The sequence below is a fragment of the Amaranthus tricolor genome, chromosome 11, assembly GCF_026212465.1.
Source record: "Amaranthus tricolor cultivar Red isolate AtriRed21 chromosome 11, ASM2621246v1, whole genome shotgun sequence".
In the NCBI taxonomy this organism is placed as follows: Eukaryota; Viridiplantae; Streptophyta; class Magnoliopsida; order Caryophyllales; family Amaranthaceae; genus Amaranthus; species Amaranthus tricolor.
Window position 1 is genome coordinate 18,197,419 of NC_080057.1, and position 19,705 is coordinate 18,217,123.

At 43.3% G+C, this 19,705-nt stretch overlaps 2 non-coding genes across 2 annotated transcripts; both read left to right on the plus strand.

The window, feature by feature from the left end:
* Positions 1–13,172: 13,172 nt before the first annotated feature.
* TRNAE-UUC (transfer RNA glutamic acid (anticodon UUC)) lies at positions 13,173–13,244 on the plus strand. Its single transcript has one exon. It is a non-coding gene; the product is annotated as a tRNA-Glu (tRNA).
* Positions 13,245–14,739: 1,495 nt separating this feature from the next.
* On the plus strand, positions 14,740–14,812 carry TRNAK-UUU (transfer RNA lysine (anticodon UUU)). The gene has a single exon. It is a non-coding gene; the product is annotated as a tRNA-Lys (tRNA).
* The last annotated feature ends 4,893 nt before the right edge of the window (positions 14,813–19,705 follow it).

Here is a 19,705-nt window from a genome sequence, read left to right on the forward strand (position 1 = left end):
GCCTCCCTAGCAGCCACCTCTGCCCCCTTTCTAGTGCAATATCTGACGGTAGCAAATCCCGCAGATCGAAAGCCATCACCTTCTCGTCCGGAATCCCTTCGAACCGTCTTAGCTTCCCTTCGTTCGCTTCCATATACACTACCATTTCATCTACCTGTTTTCCGAGCATATTTGATCACAGTCCCATAAGCAGTAGGAACCGCGAGAGAGCTTATTTCGTGTTCGAGATCCAGATGGTCTCCCATTTCTTCTTTGTTTGCGATTAACGGCCTACCGGGTGCAATAGATCCAATTGCTGGCGCAGAACTCCTGAATTCACCCAGCCCTTCTCACTTCTGGTTCATCAAGATAGGCTGGATAGCGGCATATCCCCATTTGTTCCATTCGCTGCCCAGCCCTCAGGGCCAAGGATGAGCACAAATTCTTACGTTTGATCGGTCTCATAGCCGTGTGATCTCCAGATAGAAAATGGTTTTGGTCGAGCGTCTAACGAAGTGGTGGAATACCGTCACATTGAAAATCGTGAGATGGGAGAGCATCGAAAGGTTGGTTTGGCCAGCCCAGACTTCTTTTCCTTCTAGGCTTCTAGTAGCCCTTCCTTCTTTCTTTTAGCAGCTCATCTCTCATCTTGAATGTTTTGCGAATCTATCGTAATTGGTCTGACCGCTCAAGACTTCTCTCTCTATTCAGTAGAATAAAGAAGTCCTAATATAAAAAAAAAGAAGGAAAGTCCGGCAAGAAAGCAAGATTGACAGCAGACTCCTAGCGTGCCATAGACAGAAGATCTTGCAGAAACGACTACATTTTGACCGTCCTAAATAAACCTTTAGGTTGAAAAAGGATTGTCGGATCGAAATACGGAAGTTTGTTGGCTTTTACAAAGAAATGGGATTTTTTTCGCACGTCACAGCTACTATGTTGTCTGTGACTACAATACGATATTTTCATTGATACGATACAGTAATTCTGATTCAATTGTGACAATAGCCAATAAGCAAGCAGCCGTATAGGGATACCTCTTTGTTGCTCTCTGATTGATAGAGCTGCTTTTATCACTCTTTGTTGACGAAGGCACTCTCTGGGTCGTGGGCCTTGGGCTTTCTCTGACACCTTTCTTCCACGGACTTTGAGGGCTTCGTGTAGACTCAGGTCCAGCAATAGAAGGCTCCTGTTGCTCAGGTGCTTGTGCCCGCATACTTTAGTCTAGCATCCCGGAATCCGGCAGTATTACATTTTCGTTTTTTAAAATATATGATGATGCCTCATCGAAAACGAAATGTGGAAATAAAGAGACTTGTAGTCGGATCAATGCACCCCCACCCTTTCTTCTGCTGATCATAGCCGAAAAAGATGCACCTTATAGCCGGATTCTCCAGCTTTGTCTTTAGTTGCTTCCTTCCTTATTCATATTTGAGGAGAACGAAGTTGAATCCTTTCTATAAGTGATTCTTCAAGTCGTGCCAGACCACTTCTTCCAATTGGTTTGGTTTTCCTCTGCGCCTTGCGAGAGCCCTGAGTCAGGTCCTTAGGGGCATCTCATCCAGAGGGGCTCCTGATTTTAGGTTTCTTTGTGGCATCGCCTTTCCTTTCGATAGAAAGAAAGAGAACCTAATTGTCGACACCTCCGCCTAGACACCTACTTCAACGTGCTCCGTAGCGAAGAAGCTCTGTCCGTCATTTAGCATCAGTGCGTTCTGAAGCGGCTGCAGCATCTGTTGTCACTTTTACCAACTGTATAAAGATTTGCTTCTTAAGCTGCTAGCTCGATCTTATGGTCTGGCTTTCGAACCGGAAGGGCTTAGATTGATTTGCAGGATGCCGGTTGACTCTTCCCTTTTTTAAAAGTCCCTTAACGTTCGACTTGCATGTGTTAAGCAAAGAGCTCTCCTCAATAGTCAGATAGGATCGTAGGCGTACGGTGACCGGCTTCGCGAGACCTGTCTTTTCAGATGTTAATGATAGCATTGTAAGATAATCGGTATCTGTCCCTCGAGAAAGAGTAAGATAGGCAAAAAGGCATAGAGACAACAGCGGTAATGCCGCATCTCTCGATGAGAAGGAAAGAAGGTCGGCGACTAGTCGTATTGTCATCAGATGAATGACTAGCCTTGGAAGGCCTTTTGAAGTGGAAAGCAAAGGATTTATAGAGCTGGGCTTGACCTTCTATTCTAGCCGTTCCGTTAGAGGGGAAAAGAGAGGTGAAAGCAAGGAAGCGAAGCGGGGAAACGCAGGAATGAACTCATTTTCTTGGTGCCATATAGACATTTTTCATTTTTTCAAGACATCCCGAGGGTTTCAACCGCTTCCCCCAGAGGCGAAGGAGGGGCTACTTACTGGTGCAGGAACAAGACCAATTAAATGGGGTGGTGCCACTTTCTATCCTTGATTAGGTGAAAGAAAGGAATTGAGAGTCTAAAGGATTCCACTAGAATAGAACAGAACTGAGATTCTCTACTTCAACTTGACTTTGGGACAGAGAAGGGAGAACATGATCCTTTATAGAGGAAGTTCCCCCGATGACTACGACTATAGGGATTCTTCTCAGTCTGTCTTTGTTTCCAGCAAAAGCTATAGCTCAGCTTAGGCAAAAGCAACTCTCTTACCTGACTCATATCCTTGAAACTCAACCCTTTTTCGCCTTAGGAGCGGAGCAGCTCCATTTCAAAGGTTAGGCACGATAGCCACTCGGCAAGAAGGAGATGAGCCATATGTGGACCTGATGGAGGGAAGGGGCTACCCAAAAAAGTACGATATTTCTCGATTATCCAATCATTTTACTTGGTCCATAGGGAGGGAGTTTGAAAGATCCCATAGCATCAGGGAAAGCGGTTACCACAAACGAGAGACCAGGAGCAAAATGCCACTCTACTAGACGGAGAGGAGAGGGCCCAGCTTCACTGATTGAGGTTAGGGTTCGGGGGGGACGAGTCAGAGGCTGTCCCAAGAGCGAAAGTCACTGATAGCCGCATTGAGTGGGTCTTCGGGAGAACATGAGTATCACCGGTGTAGTGCAGCTCGAGTCAACCCTCTCCTTTTGGTCGAGCAAACAAGCACCGGCCCGAGCGCAAACGCGCCATTAGCCCTCTCGCTTTGCTCGAGCAGCGGAGCACGTTGCGCGTTAGCTTCGCGCATCCGTTTTCTTGCTGGAGCGAAGAAGCGCTTTCATTCTTTTTGAGACTTACCGCGCGAAAGGCGTAGAGGCGCTGTTCACACGTCTTGGTGAAGAAGCTGTGATTGGTGTGGTTTTTGCTTCTTTCCATTCTTTCTTATACCCAGGTAGGTCAGTGATCTGTGTTGAAGAAATAACCTATGCTATTTCTGCTCTTGGGGGAATAACCGCAGTTGGTGCTTTAGTAGGGGCATTCTATTCTGTTTCAGAAAGAACTCTGAGTGAACAAGGCTAAAGCCTATCTTTTCTTTCTTTTTGCCATTGGAGCACACCTTTCGCTAGAAAGGGATCCATTACGAGTACGAAATGCTTTTCACATACAAGTCGGATAGCGCGATAAGGCATAAAGAATCCACTTTGAAAGCGAAACTCTTGTTGCTGTTGTGCCAGCTTCCGTATACCATTTATTCCCCCCCTATTTGAGTAAGCGGACTGAACAGGGGGAGTACCTTAGATAGTATGCCCCGACGACAGCCTTTCTTTTCCAAAGGAAAGTTTCAGTCTGGAATGGAAGTCCTATAGATTGTGTTTATTTTCTTCTTCAGTCAAGAACAGCCGATTTTCCTTTGTTTGCTTCGTTTTCAGGCTTCGAGCTCTTATCGCCAATCAGTGAATGAGGGAACCCCTTATGAAAAGGTTCATCAATAATGAATGTGGCAAATAGACCTCATGGAAAGTTTGTAGAAAGATATGAATGCCGAGTAGACATCGAGCCCCATCCCTTATGTGGTCTTTTCGTGTTAGAGAAGTTCCTCTAAGCCCGAATCCGCCAGATAACCAGATAATAAGTTGAATGAATAGGATAAGCCAGGGAAAGAAAGATCTTTCCTTCCGGTCTATGCCCCAATCTCCCGCTGTCTTTATTCTTGAACGGCTATCTCAAAAGCAAAAGGCAGATTCATCTCTGAGTGCCACGAAGGGTGGAATCAGAAAGAGATAGGTCATTCTATCGACCAAGGCCTTCCGAAAGAAGAAGGAAAGCTGTGTTTAGGAGCGTACCTGTTCGCCAGAACAACGGTACGATTGGTGAGGAAGTCGGGTCTGTTCTTCACTGCGCTTTATCAGTGTTCGAGTAGCCTGCAGAGAGCATATGGTGGTGACAAAACCCCGCACTCTCTACTCCCAGTCCCCGTCTCCCTCAATAGGTCGGGTTATCCTTGGATCATCCCGTCCTTCCATCGTAGAATGAAAATGAGGAAGGATGAAAAGGCGGATTACTTATCCTCCTAGAAAGGATACTCGGGTATGGTTGGACTGATACACATACCAGCTTTACTTTACCAGGGGCATTCTAGTTAAGCTGCCTAGGGGCTCCCACTCGCTATTGTCCAAAGTCAAAGTCTCAATTTCTTCCCGGAGTTGCATGTCCACCACTTGTAGAGACAAGCAGGCTCCGGACGCTTTGAGGTCAAGGGTTTGGTCTGGGGCGCAAGGTCGACTGTCCGAGAATCCCTTTGATTAGGATCGAAAAGTCTTTTTTAATGGGAAAGAGAATAGAAGTTCTTCGTCTTCGTCCACTCCTCACGGTTGATCACTAACTTTTCAAAGTGAATCTGATATGGATATCTCCTTATTTCATTTATCTATTTTATCAGAGAAGTCACGTCTTACTTGCATAGACTGTACTATGACTTTGCTGCGAAAAAGGGTAAAAGGGTATTAGTATGGACTGCGTGTATTCTCTTCGTCGGATGGGACTGCTGATTCAGATTCGGCGAACGGAGATTCGGATTCTCTAGTTGAAGTTGCTAATGCGGATTCCTCTCCCCGGGGGATTCAGATGTGGATTGGATTCCGCAGCTAATGCTGCTTCATACCTCGCTTCGGGGAAGTCTAATTCTTTTCCTTGCTTCAAGAGTTTTCTTTGAAATGCCTAAAAAGGTTTTATTGGTGGCCTCCGCTTTACCATTAGCTTAGGGTAGTAAGGAGACGAAAGATGATGTTCTATCCTATATTTCTCCTCTTGCAAATATAATAATCTTATTAGATCACCAGCGCACATTGAAAAGGGCCAATGAGCTGAAAGCGGATGCAAAGAAGGGTGCATGAAGAAGATATTTTACAGACTTCTTCACATGATTCTAGCAATCTTCTTCCATGGTCGGCCAGGACCTTCTTTCTTAATCTTATTGCTAAGCATTTGCTATTAACATGATCCCCGCATACTCCATCATGAAATTCTAAAAAGAATAACTTCTACTTCGGCTTTGTCAATAGATTTCATTGCTTGTCCACGGACAGTCTTTTTAAAGAGTTCTCCTCCTCTCATGAAGTAGCGAGTAGCCTGGCGCCTTACGTACTCTTTCTCTCGTTAGTGGGGGGAAGCTTTTCTTTTCAATGAAATTATAGATGTAAAAAAACCATGCTTTCCCATCGTATAGGTCGTCTTTATTCGGGTGCTACAAGACTATCATCAATCAGGCTTCTTACCTTTTTCCAGTCTCTCCATTTCTTCTGTCAAATCATCATATTAAGGCCCCTCTATCCCATGGGGGTTCATCAATCCTCAAAACTTCCCTTTCTTGAATCCAGGGGTAAAGACGAATTCCATCCGGAATTCTCGCTTAATAATAGATTAGGCAATGAGCCGGTTTCTTTTTTTTTCTCAATTATGACAGAGGTACGTAGTCGCTATAGCGAAACTATTGGAGCGCAGGCACTTTCAAAATGGACGCTAAGTTTGAAAGTACATCCGCTAGCTTCTTGCGATATCTAGGTATGTGAAGAAATTCAATCTCTGTGATTCACTAGATTCTGAGACATATCAAGATATAGCATCAATCTAGGCTTTCCCTGGGTTCTTCTCCACCACCTTTCCACCTGTATTGGAAGCAGCAGATGAGAACCTCCTTTCAGCCCATTTCCGAGCCTGCTCAGTCCTTTTTCTAAATGGTTGCTTTTCATGAAAATCCTTTTTCTTGTTTTGTGGCACACCTCCCTCTGAGCTTGTTCGACCCCCTATTCCTCAGACATACTCTCGCAGCGAAGATGGAGATTTGCCTCTTCCTGTTCTTGACAACTCCACTGCTGCCCATACTGCAATAGCTCTGGCAGACCCCTCTTCCTAACAGCGTACCAGCAACATCAAAGAGGAATGGAACCTCTTTTGGTTTTATTCAAACTAGAATCCATTTGATGTCCCCCACCCTTCCCCACCTCCATCCTCCGATCTCCTGGCTCAGCACTACTCAACTTGTGGAATGTAACATATCCTGCAGACAAGAATGGATCGAGGAACTAAAAACATTACAAATACCGGCCAAAAAAGTAGTAAAAAAGAAGCGCGATATGATGAAGAACTAAAAACATTACCAATACCTAAGCAGCAAAAAAAGTAGTAAAAAAGAAGCGCGATATGATGAAGAAATTAAAAACCATATTGCAGTCCTAATTGGACCACTTTTTTAGGTGTATTTCTCCATGAGGATTTAAATAGGAGCTGGCTTTCATAATTTTCAGATAGACCGAGCTCTTCCTGATATCCTTAGTTTTTAAATACTGTTTCAAAGTATATGCTTTCACCAATTTATCCTGCGCCGGTAACGTGAGAGCGGCTCTTCTCCACTTCCACCGAGTTTCCATGATGGAAGTTTCGGTGAAGCCGTCTTCCCGCAGCGCGGATTCCAGCCTTTTATCCAGGGCAACTTGGAATTCGAATCTCTGTGCCGCCGCCTTAGGCGACTCGCACTCGCCTCCATCCCTGATCAGCGCGTCCGAGAACCTTTTAAGCTCTTCTCGGCGCACCGAATCCTCCATTAAGGGTTCGGCCACGAGCTCCTGTCTATGGTTCTCCTCATTAGGAGCATATTCCTTTTCTTCATTAAGAGTATAAATGGTAGCCGGCCCCTCATGCCCAAGAGGGCCAGGTGATGTACTGGACCCTCCCGGCATTTCAGGACATGTATTTAAATACGGCCTTACCGCTTCCGAGAGCTCGTTCATCACGAGCACTCCAAGCGCCCACTTTAAAAGGCACATTATCACCAATTCGGAAATCCATTGAATTGTCTTTGTTAATTCAGTTCCAAAACCCAGACTGTCAAAGAATCTTGTAAACCCTCTTTTACAGTCTGAAAGAAAGAAATAAGATCCCAAAGTTATATCTTGCTGTACTAATTTAACATAATAAAAATGACTAAACCAACTTGAATCTGAACTACGGTTCAGATCAAGTCTTACCGAAATCGGATTTCCTTTTCGTGGCACATATGCTTCGACTTCGATTTTTCCCCCTTTTCTTCCCCAATCCAAATTTTTATCGAAGGTACTTCTTTCAACCAATCGTTCTGTTTGAAAACTCGGTCGTCTACGCAAAGCCCCCGAAATTCTTGATTTTGCACCTTCTAACATAAGAGAGTAGATCATTCTACTCCTTCTAAATGCTTTTTAATTCTTTTTTATTATGTTTTTTCTTTTTTTTATGTTTTTTCTTCTTTTTCTATTTTATTCCCTCACTCTAAAGATTAAGTAAGTAAACTACCTCCAACTTCTTTCTTCTTTCTTTTTATGTTATGGTTATGGATTCTTTTTTATTAGGTTTAGGTTAGAATTAAGATAACCTTGAGATTTCAAAGGTAGTTGACTTGCTTACTTTAACAAGTAAGGAAATGGAAGGATAACCGAACCAACCGGGCGTACTGCTTCTCAACCTTCTGTGACCCTTTCTTCTCTTATTACTGATTATATTAAGGCCAATCCGAGATAACTCGAACCGAACAGCTCAAAGGACTGGTACTACGGATAAGACTTGGGTTGGCAGAGACTCATCAAGCAGACTTCCTGCTATCTACTTTGGAGAGTGTTCTCTAATTGGCAGAAGGAATAGTAGACACCCCCGGTTCTTGTATTTTGCTTGCCTGAGCAATTGAGGGTTTGACGTACTTTCAACTCACCAAACTCCGTCTTTTTTCGATCCATCACTTGGAAGAGGTCTTGCTGGAGGTCACCTTGGAAAGTCTTTTCGTAGGAAGTTACTTTTCTAGAAAAAAGGGCAACCCCTTATCCGAAACCCGTTTATTTAGCTCGTTTGTCCTCTGGTTGAGCTTCGCTGCTATACCACTACTATCAGGGCTTGGAACTATCGCAGCTTATCCGAGAGGTTACGAGGCTCGAGGAGCTTGTTTTAATCCATATAGACTTCTTCTAAGTCTACATACTTCACCATCTTTGCAGCCTTCATAGCCTTTAGGAGGTTTCATGTAGGTAAACCAGCATGAATCTTCATAGCCCTAGCTCTTTCTAAGATAAATCCATCTTTTATCTCAACCCTTCCATTTTGTTGTGGAACCCCAGCTACACTCTTCTGATGCACAATTCCTTTTTCTCCCATCAGTTCTCCACACTCAGATTGAACAATTTCAGTGCCATTATCACTTCTTATTGTCTTGACTTTCTTATCAAAGTGATTCTCAACATAAGCCAGAAAGTTCCTTAAAATGCCTCTAACTTGTTCTTTGTTAGCTAGTAAGTAAGTCCATGTAGCTCTACTGTGATCATCCACAATAGTAAAGAAGTAAGATGCACCTGTAATGGTATGAATCCTATATGGCCCCCATAAATCTACATGAATCAAATCAAAAATAGAACTAGCAATACTAGAACTGATAGTGAAAGGCAGTCTATGGTGTTTTGCCACACCACATGTATCACAGAACAAATAAGAGACACCCTTGCAATTGCAAATAGACAAATCTTTCATCTTTGATAAAGATATATGCCCAAGTCTGCTATGTAAAACACTTAAAGATTCAGCCACATTACAATCCCTTCTAGAAAGAGTTTCACTACTCAAAGCATCAATCTTATTACAAGCATTAAAACTTCTCCTAATCTTCAAATCTTCAAGCTTGTAAAGTCCATCCTCCACTCTTCCAGACGCTATCTTCTCATCAGAGGTAAGGTCCTGGATCAAACATCCATTTTTGTCAAAAATAATTTTCAGCTTATCTTTCTCTAACAACTTGCTGACTGATAAAAGGTTTTGTCTAAACTCAGGAACTAATAAAAAATTTTCAAGCTTAATTCCTGGTTGTATATAAACAGTACCTATTTCTTTCTTTAATTTCCTCAAATCAGTAAATAAATTTCTGTTACCACGCATATGATCTGAAGCTCCAGTATCTATAATCCACCCTTTATTTTGCAAGAAATTAAAGAAAGTTGCCATATTATAACTATTTATTGTACCTGCAAAATGGCTGGTGGCTTGTTTTTCTCCAATAGCTTTCATAACCTCCTGCACTACTGAAGATATAAGAGTTGCATCAAGCTTGGTTCCACTGCATTCACCAGCTTCAGAGTTCTTCTCCAAGGGACTGTCAGCAACATGCTCACCACCAACTTTCTTGTTCACATTAGCCGCTGTAGGTCTCTGATTGTTCTTACCCTTTGGCTTTGTGAACCATTCTGGATATCCCACAAGCTTAAAGCACTGATCTTTGAGATGTCAAAGAGTGCTCACATTTCTTCTTCATCTTCTCTTCTTTAGTTTCCCTTTTCTGCCAGTTTCCTTGTGTCTGCTTCCCAACACTAAGAGCACTACTTTCAGCTTCTGCTTGGATGTTCCCTGTGACTTGCTTTTGCTTCTCTACCTGTTGAACCAGATGAAAGGCTCTGTTAACAGGAGGTAATGGATCCATAGCAAGCACATTTCCCCTCATATTCACATATCCATCATTCAAGGCCATTAGGAATTGCATGAGCTTGTTTAAAGCATCAGCATCAAGAAGCTTCTTAAGGATGTTGAAAGTACAGTTCTTCAAGGCTCCACAGGTACATTCAGGAACACCTTCTATGCTCGAAATCTCATCCCATAAACTCTTCGGTTTACATTAATATTCAGCAACAGATTGGTTTGCTTGCCTTAAATCATTAAGGTCTTTCTTCAGTTGATAAAGGAGGGGTGCATTAGATTGCCCATACCTATCCTTTATCTCATCCCACAACTCCTTAGAAGATGTGAGATACATCAAGTTCTGAGATATATCTTGTTTAATGGACCCAAGAATCCAAGAAGAAACAAGATAATCATTCCTTACCCACTTATTGTAGGAAGCATCATCTGGTTTTGGTTGAGACAGAGTACCATTGACAAATCCAAGCTTGTTCTTAGCTCCAAGAGCCATCCTAACACTCCTACACCAGTTAAGATAGTTGTTTCCATCAAAGGTTATGCAGCCAAGTTGATGGGTAGACTGATCAGATGAAGAAATGTAGAATGGATCAGCATAGAAGTCATGGTTTTCTGAAGAGTTTTTTTTCTGTGTTTGATTTTTCACCACCTCCTGACATCTTTAGGTGATAAAGATTGAATCTTTGAAGAGAAAGAAGGAAGGATTTTGATTGTAGATTTCAAGAAAGAGCCTCCTGCTCTGATACCATGTAAGAAAGGGAGAAAAATGTATGAGATTTGCTTGAAGAGAAAGCTACTGTTTCATTCAATCCTCTGCATTCCTCTGTATTTTCTATTTCAATACGTTTTCTCCCTCACTTGTATCCAAGTAAGTGTATTGCATAACCTCACTCTGACGCTTTGAAAGCCAATCCTTGAATGTGAAGGTCAATTGATCTAAGTTTTGAATGCCTTCTTCATCCCGCAGCCTTGGAAAAATCATGCATTAAAGGCCCGGTCTCTTTTTTGTTCTTGTAATTATTGAGTGGCTGCTTTACCGTATCCCGAGAATAGCAGGTATACATGCCAATGTACCGGAGGCAGCTTCAAGGCTTACCCTTACCCGCCGTTTTCACTAAGATTGGGCCTCTTTTCGCTGTGTAGCAGCGTAATCAAGGGGTGACCCTGTGTAATGTGCTTTCATGTGAGGTTTCCGGAGGCATAAAGGGGAGATCATGGTACGTAGCTCTTCACAAAGCTAATACGCTTGACAGAACTCTACTTTCTAAAAAATAGATCCAATTTTCATTCGAGTCCTTTATCCAGTTGAAGAACGAAGAACCAGTTGACTAAGTTACAGTTCCTTAAGCATAACCAGCGGAGACCGCAGATCCATATCCAGCAGATACGAGGATGACAGTCTGAGTACCTACAGTAGCATATCCAAGTACAGATCCCTATAGAAGAGAAGCAAAGGTATAAGCCAAGACCAGTAAAGCCACACCAGCAGTCGATCTAGCTTTTGATATTGGCAATGCTATTGAGGATGTTTTTGAAGCACCACTATAAGACCACCAATAGCCGTTGTTAACCCAGTAGCTCTAGATTGAGAGAGCCCTACAGGACAGGACTTGCTTGCTGAAAAAATGCTTTCTAGGTTTGCTTTGTGTCTTCGTAACAAATGGTCCATTTATTGATGGGCGAACGACGGGGATTGAACCCGCGCGTGGTGGATTCACAATCCACTGCCTTGATCCACTTGGCTACATCCGCCCTTACCCCCGAACGGGTTTAAGTAAGTCTCTATCTACGATCAGATCCTTTCAGAACCAAGCCCTATGACCGCCATCAAAGAGAAGCTTTTTCCTATACTATAAGTCTATTGTTGTGTTTTGGAATTAGGTTGAAGCCTTGGCTTCAACAATCGATACCTATTGCCTGGCAAAGCTTCAAAGGTTGGGCTGTTCACTTCATTCATTTTACTTCACTTTACTTAAGATTAAAGTAAAGATAGGGGGCAGTGAAGGCTCATTTAGTAGACAGCGAGCGAGCAGCAAGCACCTACTCCTATCCTATCCAAATGAAAAGCAGCAAGCTCCGCAACAAAAGCGAAGCGAGCCTCTATCAGAGAAAGCCATTCTTGCAGAACAAAGTCTAGGTTCTGGAAGAAGCGCACCCCTAAACTACACGCTTTGAAGCCCCTACTTTTTTTTTAATTTTCTTTATAGGAGATTTTTAGAAGCCAAGCCCGCTCAAAGCGCCTTTCTATAATATAAGGCGTTTCGGACGTTCTTCGCATGTTTGAGCCCCTTTCAGTCAGTAAGATTGTCAAAAGGCGAAAGTAAACTTTCCTTTATGACTAAACAAATAGAATAGGGCGAGGGCGCTAACGAACAAGAAAGGGTAGCCTTTCTATAGGGATCGCTATAGATAGTATAAGGAGCCTTGACTTTCTAATAGAATGCCCTTCTTTCTCAAAGTCAAGGTTCTCGCTTCTTGCTTTAGAAAGATTGCAGGGGATCGTCGATCTCTTCCTTCAGGCGGCTCCGCCCTATCTATTCATCTCTTTTTTCAAATGGATATATTTAGGGGTCTCCCTTGTTCATAGATATAGATCTTGAAAGCAGAATCTAAATAAATATAGAAGAACCAAGACTTAAAGGGCGTAACCAACGGAAGGTTCTCACCTTGTCCCAGACATTGTTCTCCGACGATGTCCCCTGGACGGAAGGGGCCACCCTTCTCTTTCTTCAATCGTTCCGATCAGGACAGGTGGGTTGGTTCGTTTCCTCCTCCTATGCACCTACGAAATTTTCTGTCTTCGTTCGTGATCATGTTGGGCAAAAGGTAGTTTTAGAGGAGCGGATGTGAAAGGACCGCCTTCCCCACCATTCTGGCCTATTATTGATAGGGATTTTACCAATGCTGAAGGTAGCTTGCTTACCAAGTCACCCACTTGAGAAGCTAGTCGCCAGAAAGAAGCGACGAGGGCTGTCTACGAAGCTCCTCCCCCTGTAGTCGTAGTACTCGGCTCGTTGCTACTTTGATTCAAAAGGTAATCGACGGTTCCCGACTTTCTCCGGTTTTCGCAATCGTAACCATTTGTCATTCCGATTACTTCATCCATAAACAAACAGAAAGTTTTTTTCTTTTTTGAGTTAGAAAGAACAGGGCCTTACTTATTCAGGGAAGATGAGAGACAAATATAGAGATCAGAAGGCTTTATGATCGGAGAAAGGGAAGGGGCGTGGTTGGTGTGTCACTAGATCGGTAAGGGAACCCGTAGGAAGGCGGGCTACGTGAGGCCGAATTCACAAACGAAATCTTGAATTGCGTTATAGAAACAAAACGAACCACTTCTATTCTCGGAGCTGAGGTATATGAGGCTTTTTGGTCCCTTTCGTTCAGTGGTTAGGACATCGTCTTTTCATGTCGAAGACACGGGTTCGATTCCCGTAAGGGATAGGTACTCATTCTCGGCCGCTTTCAGTTAGTGTTCATTGCTAAGTGATTGCTCGCTATCTGGCTGAAAAAGGTGGTCCAGAAGCTTCCTCTCTCCCAGCAAGCAAGACGAGATCACCACTTCTCTCAGTAATGGACTTTCTTGAACAATTTCATTGCCTTAGATGTCTTTTCTTTTCATAGATTTTTATATTTCCGACAGAAAGAATCTCCATGCCTTCTTTTTCTTCTCCTCTCAGCCGTGACATTTTTGTCTTTCTAGGTTTGTTTTTGTTAGGCATTGAACCTTACCTTAGGGGCTGAGTGGTGTCCTCTCTCTCCTCTAATACCTAAAAAAGAGTTCCGTCTATAGAATAGGGCTTAAAGCTTCAACCATGGCATGGCAGTAAGTTGGCCCAGCCTTCGCCTTCTTCAGTGGCCAAGTTGAAGCGTTCAACGGTTCTTTGGCCTACCACCGCTTTTATTGAAAAAGAAAGTTGAGCTTTTTAAATTGAAGCTAATGCTATGCTGTCATTCCCTTGAAAAAGAGAAAGCGAGGACTTTCCTAAAAGGTAGTGTCTTTTTCCTATTCTTATTGGTAAATAGCGTTTTGAAGCGAAGGCATTATTGAACGAAAGAGATGCCGGGTCGGTCAATTGCATTAAAAAGTAGAGGATGCAGGACCTGGCTTAACCACAAGTGCATTCGTCATCGAGGATGACCTCGATCCCACCAAATTTGGATTCCAAAGTTTGTATCTTTCTTTTTTTTTTACTTTCAAGTGAAAAGAAAGGGTGACAAGGGGTATACTTTCTTTTCTATATAGCCGTCTCATCAATGAGCGTAGATTGATAGAAACGGCTTTTGTGCTGGTCAATCTCTATCCCATTCTTCAGGTATAGTTTTGTTTGATTACAGATCGGCAGGTGATCTGACCTTTCTCCCCCTTTCGTCAGTCGTCTTGATCCGCCAGAGGGTCTTCTTGTAAACCCTTGAAGAGACGCGATGGATAAGCTATTGATGGTGCCGGTACATAAGCAAAATCAACTGGATCTCCTTCAAGCACTCAATCTGGATCTTCATCTGTAACAGGATATGCCTTTCACGCTACTGGCCATGGATCAAGAACCCTATCTACTAATGATCTTACTCGTGCTTCTGGTTACGCGGCTTTCTCTTATAGGGGTCTATTTTCTCTGACTTGACTCAGCTTGACCTACTTGACTCAGCGGTTAGAGTATCGCTTTCATACGGCGAGAGTCATTGGTTCAAATCCAATAGTAGGTAAAACCGGCCGAAACCCCTGCTTTTGCCAGCATGACAGAAAGGCATGTAGTCGCTTAAGCGAAACTTATGGTTATGTAGTATCAACAGCGAAGCTTAAGGATAAACTTAGTTTTCGTTTTCTTCGCTTGCTCTGCAGTACGAACCTCATATAGAGCCGCGCCCTTTATGATGAGCAGCCAAGGGGCCGCCTTCTTTTCCGAACCAATCTTTATTTACTACTCAATCTTTTTTGGGGTGTATAGCTCAGTTGGTAGAGCATTGGGCTTTTAACCTAATGGTCGCAGGTTCAAGTCCTGCTATACCCAAAGCATCTAATTATAAATTTATATTCTATGTAGAACTTCCTATCATCATATCGGCTATGACGTTCAATAAAGGGGGTAGGTGGTTTCAACTCTCCCTTGAATCTGTTCACTCGTGTCCCTTACCATTTTTGGACACTTCGTTCATTTGTCTTTAGGCACTCCAAAGGCATAAGAAAGGCTTTCAGAATAAATGCCCACAGCCATACCATATTAGTACGCTTGGTTGACCTTCTTCTTTTACTACTTCATTCAGGTCCCAATCTTTATTTCGATCTCCCAATAAGCAACTAACTGGAAGGAGGCGTATGAGCGGCGAGAGGAGAGACTAAAGGAAGAGTTTTCGTGTGAACAACATTCGTTGCCAAACCCCAGTTTTGCCTACCGACCTTCACTTCTCTTTCTAGCTCCTTTATCCAACATCTAAAGATTAAGTAAGTAAACTACCTCAAGAACAATTTGATCAAATTGCTTATGGCTAGCAAGGTGGTTCAAAAATCTGAATGGCCTTCCACCTCCCCCTGTATCCTCCTTAACCTTGACTACCAGAGGACTATGATCAGACACTCCAGCATTCATATAATTCACAGAACAATTAATAAAGTTGGCCATCCAATCATTATTGCCCAAAGCGTGATCAATTCTGCTTAGGATCCTCCTATCACCATCACTACTGTTAGTCCAAGAGTAATAATGACCAAGAGATTTCAAAGGTTGTTTACTTGCTTACTCAAGAGAGTAAGGTAATTCCTATTTGCTTACTCGTTAAAGTATGGAAGAAAACAAGTGAGGATGCTTGAAGTTATACCAGGCGAGGGAAGAACACTATTATTTCTCCTACTATGATCTCGACAAATCGGCCAGAGGGCAGTCTTTGATGGGATGCAGCTAAGCTTGCTAACGCGTCAGCTTTGACATTGAATCCCCTTTCAGCATGGGTCGCTTTGATCTTCTCGAATTGAGCCATGAGATGCTTGTCCCTTTCGTGATATGGGACCTGTGTCTGCCATTTTACGACGTAGACCATTAGGCTTTCTATTCGAGGGCGAGTTCAAGACCTGTTCTCAAAGCTTCATATTCGGTCTGGTGAGCATCCTTCCGTTAAGTTAAGGCTAAGGAGTGAGGAATGGTAGCATTGTCTGGTGAGACAAAGACAATGCCGATCCCTGATTTATTATCCCTTGGGTTTTGCTCTTTTTCTACTTGCTTACTTGTTAGAGAGTAGGGGGGAAACTGAAACGAAAAATGGGTCTAGAGAGAGAAAAACCTCTCCCTTCTCTCTAACTTTCCTCTTCGAAAAATTAGGGGTTAGGGTTCCTTTCTTTCTCTCTCAATCTTCAGTCTATAATCGGTGTCTATGCTCAGATTTCTTCTCTGCTTCTTTTTAATCCATTAGCGCTCTCTTCTCTTCAACTAGTAGTTGTTGCCATGGCAAGGAGACGAGGTCGTGGAGGTGGGGTCTAGAGATTCATCTCCGGTGTCTTCTGTGACGGGGAATTGTCCTCGAACGAGTGATGCAAGGAACTTTCGATCTGTGAATTCCATGGGAGTGCAAGGTATTAGTGTATATGTAAATATTATGTATGTAAGTTTTCTGTAAACTAGGTTTGACTATTGTGTACTAGGCTTTAGTTTGTATTTTATCTCCAATGATTAATGATAATGGTCAAGGAGAATATTACTCTACATGGTATAAGACTAGGGCACCGATCCCTGCTTTCTCCCTGCCGTGTCTTTCTTCTCTCTCTGCCGTGCTTTCTCTTCTTCTATTCCCTGCTTCTCCATCTTCACTACAGCAACTATGGCAGATCAAAAGAAAGCACTTCATCCTGCTCACACCGTGAGCAACATCAAGACTCATATTCAAATTACTCTTGAAATGGAGAAGGGTCTTTATTCAACATGGGCTGAGTTGTTCAAGGTTCTTGCTCGCTCATTTAGGGTTGTTGATCATATCATCCCACCGAAGGCAGCGTCCACGGCTAAAGATCCAAACTTTGATCAAGAAGAATGGGATGACGTTGATGCCACGGTTCTCACGTGGATTTATAGCACCATATCTCTTGATCTTCTCCATACTATAATTGCTCCAGACCAATCGGCCATGGATGCTTGGAATCGACTCCCAGATATTTTCCAAGACAAGAAGAATACCCGAGTTGTTTACCTCGAAGATCAATTCACACACACGGAATTAGCACATTTTCCGAACGTGTCCGCTTATTGTTTGAAGCTGAAATCCCTGGCAGACCAACTAGCCAACGTTGGGTCTCCAGTTTCTGATTCTAGATTGGTGCTTCAATTGGTTAAAGGGCTTACTAACGCCTATGGCAGCGTCGCAACGTTCATCCATCCAACAAAGCGACCCACTCCCTTCCTTCTATCAGGCCAGGTCTCGTCTTATACTAGAGGAAACTCGTCGCAATCATCAAGCGGCAAAAGAAGCCGCTGAAGATGCCACAGCCCTTACTGTCTCTTCTGATTCATTGCTTGATGAATCTGCCGCTATGCAAAACTCACCAGGGGCATCACCAAATCCACGAAACAACAATCACAATAATCGTCGTGGTGGAAAGAAGAAAAATAAGGGCAAAGGGCGTGGTAAAAACGGTGGAGGCAGCAGCTCCAATCAATGGCAGCGAGCACCGTCTCCTCGGACTCCTGGCATTCTTGGTCCTCGCCCATCCGCACAAGCATACAACGTCCAAGCTCCATCTACAGTTGGCTATGCTCCTACTGACATCACTGCGGCCATGCATACTATGCCTCTCAACCCTCCTGACGACAACTGGTATATGGATACAGGAGCAAGATCTCATATGACTTCCCATCCAGGTACTCTCTCGTCCTATTTTTATTTGAGCAATAATAATCGTCATATCATTGTTGGTAGTGGTCAAAACATTCCAATTCATGGATGCGGTCGAACTCTTTTATCCTCTCTCAACCCCCCCTTAGCTCTTCAAAATGTCCTCCATGCTCCTAATCTTATAAAGAACCTTATTTCTCTCCAAGCTTCTGCTCTTTCATCTTCTTCAAGCATAATCCCTTAAATCCGCTCGGCTAACTCATCAAGGGTTGGTGGGCGGAAGAAGCGGATTGTTCCATGCTACAGCTATACATACAGCAGTGGAATAGAGGGTTTGGGCATCCCAAGATATTTAGAAAATGACTCGACAAGAGAAACTCCAAGATCAAAAATTAGCTCATTCTTCACGGTTGCCGGCACATTGGGGCTGAAAATAGCTTCTGATTTCGAGAAATTCACTTTCTGGCCTGAAGCTTGTTCATAAATCATCAGCGCACCTCTAATAGCATCAATATTTCGCCTCTTAGCCCTGCAAAAAAGAAGACTATCATCTGCGAATAGCAAATGTGATATTTTAGGAGCATTCCTGCAAATACTTCTCCCAAGCAAGATCATCTTTTTCCAAATCAGAGAGGATAGGGTCCAAGGGAATAAAATCGGACTTAGGGAGAAGAAGGATCCGCTGGGAATGAATGGGCAGACTTAAGTAGTCTCTTCATTAGCCGGAAGGAAGATCTCCACTCATTTCATTCAGTGCCTGCGGTAAGGTAAGGCAAGGCGCGACCCACAACAAAGGAAGGGGGAAAGCTTGCTTGCTGTAGCCCTTTTTTAGTAGGCTAGGCTTAGTAAGCGTAAGCTATTTAAGTAGGCTTGCAGCTTCGCTAGAAGCGACAAAGAGGGGATGATATGTGGTCTAGTATACTTTCTCGTTTGGTCAACGAGGCGTACGTACGTAAGTCGACATAGCTCCATGTATATGTTCTTTGGAGCTAGAATCTATCAATAGAATGAAATTAAATAAGAGTGTAGTGAGCCTACGGCAACGAACATGGCTCAAGAGTGTCTATACAAAGTCCTTCTCTTCTTCACTCAAAGAGATAATGCAACCTTTGAATGGTACTTGATAAAGAATGAATCTTTTGGTTAGAAGTTATACGGATAAAAGGAAATGCCACGCTCCGCGTGTCACGAGATAAGGGGCGTTCTAATCGAAGGCTCATACTTTTCGGGCTTATGGAGGTACGGTAAGGCCAATGCACTAGCCAGCCAGTGTGGTGGCGAACACGCTGTGCTGTAAGCTAAGCTGTTCACCTTGTAGACGGAGGATATATAGAAAGTGTGCCGTGTGTGATTCATAAGATTCTATAATAGCATCAGTCGATTATTTCACTTAGCCTGCTTATACCATAACTTTCACTTTCTGGACCAACGCGGATCTGCCCTCGAAAGTATCTACTTTGAGAGCAGAGCATGCAAAATCGAGCAATGGATCTTAAAAGAATTCCACTTTGAATGGCACGACTCTTTTCATTTCTGCGCCGGCATTTGAGTTATCTCCTCCCCTCTTTCAATCGGCACACTCAACGCAGATAGCTCTGGTGAACTCGGCTTCTGCCTCTATCAGGCTTTTCAAGACCTACCACGCTTCCCCAAGAAGCCATTTTGCAGGGCCCGTAAAAAAGAAAAACGAGGGTCCTTCCAAAACAAAACCAGGGGAGGCAGCAGCCCCCACTTTCACCGCCACAGCATGGGGGAGCTGCTCCTTAATCCGAACTACAACCAAAGAAAATTGGACCCAAATCGATATATAATGCTAAACCGAGGCCGAGATAGAGAGAGAGGGCTGCCCTTTTTTGTTTTGTTGGCTCTTCGAGACAAATCATAGGAATGGTGCTAATTACCATGTTCCTTCTAGTCTCGTTTGGTTTCGAGAGCTTCCCACTCCTCGTCCTTTGACAGCCGTTATCTTGGATTTTATTCTGTATGCTGGGGAAAGTGCCTCACCCTTCTACATTAAAAAAAAGAGAATAACCGGGTCTCTAGAAAAGAGAATGAAAAGCCCGGGTGAAAGCAAAAACAAAAGGAGA